Genomic DNA, 9043 nt, shown 5'->3' on the forward strand with positions numbered 1-9043 from the left:
TCTGGTTACTAGGGCAACAGAGCCTCAATGGAAGCCTGTTCTAGATTGGAATTTAGAATGGAATGTGCCAGGAGAAAGCCCCTCAAGTTTGTCTCACTACTTCTTGTTCGTGTTTTTAATTTAATTTTTAATTTTTTATTACAGCAAGTTTGATTACAACGTTTGCTTGTTGTAGGTGTGCAAGATGTGGTTCTGTTACACATATACATATGTCTGTTCTTCCTGGGACCCTTTTCCCATGTACGTTATGACAGAATGTTGAGTAGTCTTCTCTTGGCATTCCGTAGGTCTTTGGTGATTATATATTTCACCTGTGTTTGTATATGTCTCTTAACCCCAATATCGTAATGAATCCAATCCTCACACCTTTCCATTGGTGAACCACAAGTTTTTTTAATGAATCTGTGATTGCCCTTCTCCGTGGAAATATCTGCCCTGGTATCCGTTTTTAGGTAACACCTATAAGTGATATCCTACGATATGTGTCTTTCACTTTCTGACTTACTACAAGTCACGTGCTTACCTGTAGACTCATCTACGGGGCTGCAAATGGCATTGTGCCCTTTTTTTCCTTGGCTAATATTCTGTCTTAGCGAGGTCCATTTTCTGCAATGTGATTCCCTGAGGGCTGAGGATTAGCTGACCTGGGCAGCCTGACCCTGCCGGCAAGCCCTCCCCAGGTGTGCGTGGGTTGAGGTCGATAGAAACAGCACTCCAGGCAGCAATAGCCCCTGCAGCTGTGCCTGATTCCATATTCTCTGCCCCGTCAGCAGTCTCGAGGCTGTGCTGGTGGGAGGGTGTGAGGGTCCACGGTTTTGTTGGTGGCCCGGTGTGAGTGGGGCTCTGCTGGACTTTCTGCAGGAGTTGCCAGGCTGCCACCTGTAAAGAAGAGGATGTGTCACCCATAACTTCCACTGGAATTTCTCTCCGGGCTGAGGTGAGGAAGGAAAAAAAGGAATGATGGCCGGGACAGGAGGGGTATATCAGGCAGGGAAATGGAAAGCTTCTAGAAGAGTGCCGGGGCCAGGATCATCCTGGCTGGCCTGCAGGCACCAAGTTGGCCTGCGTGCTGTCGCTGGTGTGGCTCCACGGTCCTTCCTCTAGGCTTTCAAGCCCTTGTACATATTCAGGTGTTTTACCTAGGAAGGGTGGGAACAGTTCAGCAGCAGCTGGCCTGGGGCTCAGCTCACGTTTACTCACAGAGGCCTCGGCATGGTCCCCCAGTTTTGCAATGAGGATGCTCCTTGCGTGGGGGGGCCGAGCTGCTGGCTGTATGGGAGATGATTCCCCACCTCTGACCAATGTCAGAATTGTTTACCGCTGGAGCAAGTGCCCTGATAGGGTTTTCCTCTGTATAACTGCTGGGTTCAGGTTTTTTTTTTTCTTTTTTGGTTCAAGTTAGAATTTATTCATCTTTTATGTATTTATTGATATAAGCATGGAAATAATTCATTCATAGAAATACATCTGTGTGAAGGGAAGAACTTTTTTCTGTTTTATTTTTAAATTTCATTTCTAAAAATTTTGCAGTTTTATTATATTTATTTTTCTATACAGCAGGTTATTATTAGTTATCTATTTTATTCATATACATATATATAGGTCAATACCTATCTCCCAACTCATCTGACCACCATCACCCCATGGCTTCCCCCACTTGGTGTCCATACGTTTGTTCTCTACCTCTGTTTCTCTATTTCTGCCCTGCAAATCTGTTCATCTGTACCATATATCTAGGTTCCACATACATGCATTAATACAGAATATTTGTTTTGCTCTTTCTGACTTACTTCATTCTGTATGACAGTCTCTAGATCCACCGACTTCTCTACAAATAACCCAGTTTCATTCCTTTTCATGGCTGAGTCATATCCCATTTTATGTATGTACCACATCTTTATCCATTCATCTGTCTGTGGGCATTTAGGTTGCTTCCATTACCTGGCTATTGTAAATAGTGCTGCAATGAACATTGTGGTGAATGTGTGTTTTTGATTTATGGTTGTCTCTGTGTATATGCCCAGAAGTGGGATTGCTGGATCCTATGGTAATTCTATTTCTAGTTTCTTTAAGGAAACTCCATACTGTTCTCCATAGTGACTGTATCAATTTACCTTCCCACTAATAGTGGAAGAGGGTTCCTTTTGTCCACACCCTCCCCAGAATTTGTTGTTTGTAGATTTTCTGATGATGCCGATTCTAACAGGTGTGAGGTGATACCTCATTGTCGTTTTGATTTGCATTTCTCTAATAAGTAGTGGTGTTGAGCAGCTTTTCATGTGCGTCTTGGCCGTCTCTTTGACTTCCTTGAAGAAACGTCTATTTAGATCTTCTGCCCATTTTTGTATTGGGTTGTTTGTTTTATTAATATTAAGCTGCGTGAGTTGTTTATATATATTGGAGATTAAACCCTTGTCTATTGATTCGTTTGCGAACGTTTTCGCCCATTCTGAGGGTTGCCTTTTTCCATTCCCGTTTTTTTTTAACCAAAAAAGAAAGAAAGCAAAAGAAGCAGAACACTAATGTGCGTGAAATATGCCTCTTGAAACTGTCGTTTTGAAATATGGACGTCTTTAGAACTTTTTGGTCGATATATGACCCCAGGATTTGTTTTCAGGGCAGGTGTCATTTACAGGCCTGCAATGATTTGGAATATCCACTGACCAGTAGCGCTGGGATTAAAGCTGCTGTTGTGCGAAATGGCCACAAGGTGGCAGCAGTTCTCCCTTAGCAAATCTGGTTACCAGGGCAACAGAGCCTCAATGGAAGCCTGTTCTAGATTGGAATTTAGAATGGAATGTGCCAGGAGAAAGCCCCTCAAGTTTGTCTCACTACTTCTTGTTCGTGTTTTTAATTTAATTTTTAATTTTTTATTACAGCAAGTTTGATTACAACGTTTGCTTGTTGTAGGTGTGCAAGATGTGGTTCTGTTACACATATACATATGTCTGTTCTTCCTGGGACCCTTTTCCCATGTACGTTATGACAGAATGTTGAGTAGTCTTCTCTTGGCATTCCGCAGGTCTTTGGTGATTATATATTTCACCTGTGTTTGTTTGTATATGTCTCTTAACCCCAATATCGTAATGAATCCAATCCTCACACCTTTCCATTGGTGAACCATAAGTTTGTTTAATGAATCTGTGATTGCCCTTCTCCGTGGAAATATCTGCCCTGGTATCCGTTTTTAGGTAACACCTATAAGTGATATCCTACGATATGTGTCTTTCACTTTCTGACTTACTACAAGTCACGTGATTACCTGTAGACTCATCTACGGGGCTGCAAATGGCATTGTGCTCTTTTTTTCCTAGGCTAATATTCTGTCTTAGCGAGGTCCATTTTCTGCAATGTGATTCCCTGAGGGCTGAGGATTAGCTGACCTGGGCAGCCTGACCCTGCCGGCAAGCCCTCCCCAGGTGTGCGTGGGTTGAGTTCAATAGAAACAGCACTCCAGGCAGCAATAGCCCCTGCAGCTGTGCCTGACTCCATATTCTCTGCTCCGTCAGCAGTCTCGGGGCTGTGCTGGTGGGAGGGGGTGAGGGTCCATGGCTTTGTTGGTGGCCCGGTGTGAGTGGGGCTCTGCTGGAATTTCTGCAGGAGTTGCCAGGTTGCCACCTGTAAAGAAGAGGATGTGTCACCCATAACTTCCACTGGAATTTCTCTCCGGGCTGAGGTGAGGGAGGAAAAAAAGGAGTGGGGGCCGGGACAGGAGTGGTATCTCAGGCAGGGAAATGGAAAGCTTCCAGAAGAGCGCCCGGGGCCAGGACCATCCTGGCTGGCCTGCAGGCACCAAGTTGGCCTGCGTGCTGTCGCTGGTGTGGCTGCACGGCCCTTCCTCTAGGCTTTCAAGCCCTTGTATATATTCAGGTGTTTTACCTGGGAAGGGTGGGAACAGTTCAGCAGCAGCTGGCCTGGGGCTCAGCTCACGTTTACTCACAGAGGCCTTGGCACTGTCCCCCAGCTTTGCAATCAGGACGCTCCTTGCGTGGGGGGGCCGGGCTGCTGGCTGTATGGGAGATGATTCCCCACCTCTGACCAATCTCAGAATTGTTTACCGCTGGAACAAGTGCCCTGATAGGGTTTTCCTCTGTATAACTGCTGGGTACAGGATTTGTTTTTTCTTTTTTGGTTCAAGTTAGAAGTTATTCATCTTTTATGTATTTATTGATATAAGCATGGAAATAATTCATTCATAGAAATACATCTGTGTGAAGGGAAAAACTTTTTTTCTGTTTTATTTTTAAATTTCATTTCTAAAAATTTTGAAGTTTAATTATATTTATTTTTCTATACAGCAGGTTATTATTAGTTATCTATTTTATTCATATACATATATACAGGTCAACACCTATCTCCCAACTCATCTGACCACCAACACCCCATGGCTTCCCCCACTTGGTGTCCATACGTTTGTTCTCTACCTCTGTTTCTCTATTTCTGCCCTGCAAACCTGTTCATCTGTACCATATATCTAGGTTCCACATACATGCATTACTACAGAATATTTGTTTTGCTCTTTCTGACTTACTTCATTCTGTATGACAGTCTCTAGATCCACCGACTTCTCTACAAATAACCCAGTTTCATTCCTTTTCATGGCTGAGTCATATCCCATTTTATGTATGTACCACATCTTTATCCATTCATCTGTCTGTGGGCATTTAGGTTGCTTCCATTACCTGGCTATTGTAAATAGTGCTGCAATGAACATTGTGGTGAATGTGTGTTTTTGATTTATGGTTGTCTCTGTGTATATGCCCAGAAGTGGGATTGCTGGATCCTATGGTAATTCTATTTCTAGTTTCTTTAAGGAAACTCCATACTCTTCTCCATAGTGACTGTATCAATTTACCTTCCCACCAATAGTGGAAGAGGGTTCCTTTTGTCCACACCCTCCCCAGAATTTGTTGTTTGTAGATTTTCTGATGATGCCGATTCTAACAGGTTTGAGGTGATACCTCATTGTCATTTTGATTTGCATTTCTCTAATAATTAGTGGTGTTGAGCAGCTTTTCATATGTGTCTTGGCCGTCTCTGTGACTTCTTTGAAGAAACGTCTATTTAGATCTTCTGCCCATTTTTGTATTGGGTTGTTTGTTTTATTAATATTAAGCTGCGTGAGCTGTTTATATATATTGGAGATTAAACCCTTGTCCATTGATTCGTTTGCGAACGTTTTGGCCCATTCTGAGGGTTGCCTTTTTCCATTCCCGTTTTTTTTTAACCAAAAAAGAAAGAAAGCAAAAGAATCAGAACACTAATGTGCGTGAAATATGCCTCTTGAAACTGTCATTTTGAAATATGGACGACTTTTGAACTTTTTGGTCGATATATGACCCCAGGATTTGTTTTCAGGGCAGGTGTCATTTACAGGCCTGCAATGATTTGGAATATCCACTGACCATTAGCGCTGGGATTAAAGCTGCTGTTGTGTGAAACGGCCACAAGGTGGCAGCAGTTCTCCCTTAGCAAATCTGGTTACTAGGGCAACAGAGCCTCAATGGAAGCCTGTTCTAGATTGGAATTTAGAATGGAATGTGCCAGGAGAAAGCCCCTCAAGTTTGTCTCACTACTCTTGTTCGTGTTTTTAATTTAATTTTTAATTTTTTATTACAGCAAGTTTGATTACAACGTTTGCTTGTTGTAGGTGTGCAAGATGTGGTTCTGTTACACATATACATATGTCTGTTCTTCCTGGGACCCTTTTCCCATGTACGTTATGACAGAATGTTGAGTAGTCTTCTCTTGGCATTCCGTAGGTCTTTGGTGATTATATATTTCACCTGTGTTTGTATATGTCTCTTAACCCCAATATCGTAATGAATCCAATCCTCACACCTTTCCATTGGTGAACCATAAGTTTGTTTAATGAATCTGTGATTGCCCTTCTCCGTGGAAATATCTGCCCTGGTATCCGTTTTTAGGTAACACCTATAAGTGATATCCTACGATATGTGTCTTTCACTTTCTGACTTACTACAAGTCACGTGCTTACCTGTAGACTCATCTACGGGGCTGCAAATGGCATTGTGCCCTTTTTTTCCTTGGCTAATATTCTGTCTTAGCGAGGTCCATTTTCTGCAATGTGATTCCCTGAGGGCTGAGGATTAGCTGACCTGGGCAGCCTGACCCTGCCGGCAAGCCCTCCCCAGGTGTGCGTGGGTTGAGGTCGATAGAAACAGCACTCCAGGCAGCAATAGCCCCTGCAGCTGTGCCTGACTCAATATTCTCTGCCCCGTCAGCAGTCTCGGGGCTGTGCTGGTGGGAGGGTGTGAGGGTCCACGGCTTTGTTGGTGGCCCGGTGTGAGTGGGGCTCTGCTGGACTTTCTGCAGGAGTTGCCAGGCTGCCACCTGTAAAGAAGAGGATGTGTCACCCATAACTTCCACTGGAATTTCTCTCCGGGCTGAGGTGAGGAAGGAAAAAAAGGAATGATGGCCGGGACAGGAGGGGTATATCAGGCAGGGAAATGGAAAGCTTCTAGAAGAGTGTCGGGGCCAGGACCATCCTGGCTGGCCTGCAGGCACCAAGTTGGCCTGCGTGCTGTCGCTGGTGTGGCTCCACGGCCCTTCCTCTAGGCTTTCAAGCCCTTGTACATATTCAGGTGTTTTACCTGGGAAGGGTGGGAACAGTTCAGCAGCAGCTGGCCTGGGGCTCAGCTCACGTTTACTCACAGAGGCCTCGGCACGGTCCCCCAGCTTTGCAATGAGGATGCTCCTTGCGTGGGGGGGCCGGGCTGCTTTCTGTATGGGAGATGATTCCCCACCTCTGACCAATGTCAGTATTGTTTACCGCTGGAACAAGTACCCTGATAGGGTTTTCCTCTGTATAACTGCTGGGTTCAGGTTTTTTTTTTCTTTTTTGGTTCAAGTTAGAATTTATTCATCTTTTATGTATTTATTGATATAAGCATGGAAATAATTCATTCATAGAAATACATCTGTGTGAAGGGAAGAACTTTTTTCTGTTTTATTTTTAAATTTCATTTCTAAAAATTTTGCAGTTTTATTATATTTATTTTTCTATACAGCAGGTTATTATTAGTTATCTATTTTATTCATATACATATATACAGGTCAATACCTATCTCCCAACTCATCTGACCACCATCACCCCATGGCTTCCCCCACTTGGTGTCCATACGTTTGTTCTCTACCTCTGTTTCTCTATTTCTGCCCTGCAAACCTGTTCATCTGTACCATATATCTAGGTTCCACATACATGCATTAATACAGAATATTTGTTTTGCTCTTTCTGACTTACTTCATTCTGTATGACAGTCTCTAGATCCACCGACTTCTCTACAAATAACCCAGTTTCATTCCTTTTCATGGCTGAGTCATATCCCATTTTATGTATGTACCACATCTTTATCCATTCATCTGTCTGTGGGCATTTAGGTTGCTTCCATTACCTGGCTATTGTAAATAGTGCTGCAATGAACATTGTGGTGAATGTGTGTTTTTGATTTATGGTTGTCTCTGTGTATATGCCCAGAAGTGGGATTGCTGGATCCTATGGTAATTCTATTTCTAGTTTCTTTAAGGAAACTCCATACTGTTCTCCATAGTGACTGTATCAATTTACCTTCCCACCAATAGTGGAAGAGGGTTCCTTTTGTCCACACCCTCCCCAGAATTTGTTGTTTGTAGATTTTCTGATGCTGCCGATTCTAACAGGTGTGAGGTGATACCTCATTGTCATTTTGATTTGCATTTCTCTAATAATTAGTGGTGTTGAGCAGCTTTTCATGTGCGTCTTGGCCGTCTCTGTGACTTCTTTGAAGAAACGTCTATTTAGATCTTCTGCCCATTTTTGTATTGGGTTGTTTGTTTTATTAATATTAAGCTGCGTGAGCTGTTTATATATATTGGAGATTAAACCCTTGTCCATTGATTCGTTTGCGAACGTTTTGGCCCATTCTGAGGGTTGCCTTTTTCCATTCCCGTTTTTTTTTAACCAAAAAAGAAAGAAAGCAAAAGAAGCAGAACACTAATGTGCGTGAAATATGCCTCTTGAAACTGTCGTTTTGAAATATGGACGTCTTTTGAACTATTTGGTCGATATATGACCCCAGGATTTGTTTTCAGGGCAGGTGTCATTTACAGGCCTGCAATGATTTGGAATATCCACTGACCAGTAGAACTGGGATTAAAGCTGCTGTTGTGCGAAATGGCCACAAGGTGGCAGCAGTTCTCCCTTAGCAAATCTGGTTACCAGGGCAACAGAGCCTCAATGGAAGCCTGTTCTAGATTGGAATTTAGAATGGAATGTGCCAGGAGAAAGCCCCTCAAGTTTGTCTCACTACTTCTTGTTCGTGTTTTTAATTTAATTTTTAATTTTTTATTACAGCAAGTTTGATTACAACGTTTGCTTGTTGTAGGTGTGCAAGATGTGGTTCTTTAACACATATACATATGTCTGTTCTTCCTGGGACCCTTTTCCCATGTACGTTATGACAGAATGTTGAGTAGTCTTCTCTTGGCATTCCGTAGGTCTTTGGTGATTATATATTTCACCTGTGTTTGTATATGTCTCTTAACCCCAATATCGTAATGAATCCAATCCTCACACCTTTCCATTGGTGAACCATAAGTTTGTTTAATGAATCTGTGATTGCCCTTCTCCGTGGAAATATCTGCCCTGGTATCCGTTTTTAGGTAACACCTATAAGTGATATCCTACGATATGTGTCTTTCACTTTCTGACTTACTACAAGTCACGTGCTTACCTGTAGACTCATCTACGGGGCTGCAAATGGCATTGTGCTCTTTTTTTCCTTGGCTAATATTCTGTCTTAGCGAGGTCCATTTTCTGCAATGTGATTCCCTGAGGGCTGAGGATTAGCTGACCTGGGCAGCCTGACCCTGCCGGCAAGCCCTCCCCAGGTGTGCCTGGGTTGAGTTCAATAGAAACAGCACTCCAGGCAGCAATAGCCCCTGCAGCTGTGGCTGAATCCATATTCTCTGCCCCGTCAGCAGTCTCGGGGCTTTGCTGGTGGGAGGGTGTGAGGGTCCATGGCTTTGTTGGTGTCCCGGTGTG

The sequence above is a fragment of the Mesoplodon densirostris genome, chromosome 6 (genome assembly GCF_025265405.1).
Source record: "Mesoplodon densirostris isolate mMesDen1 chromosome 6, mMesDen1 primary haplotype, whole genome shotgun sequence".
Lineage (NCBI taxonomy): Eukaryota > Metazoa > Chordata > Mammalia > Artiodactyla > Ziphiidae > Mesoplodon > Mesoplodon densirostris.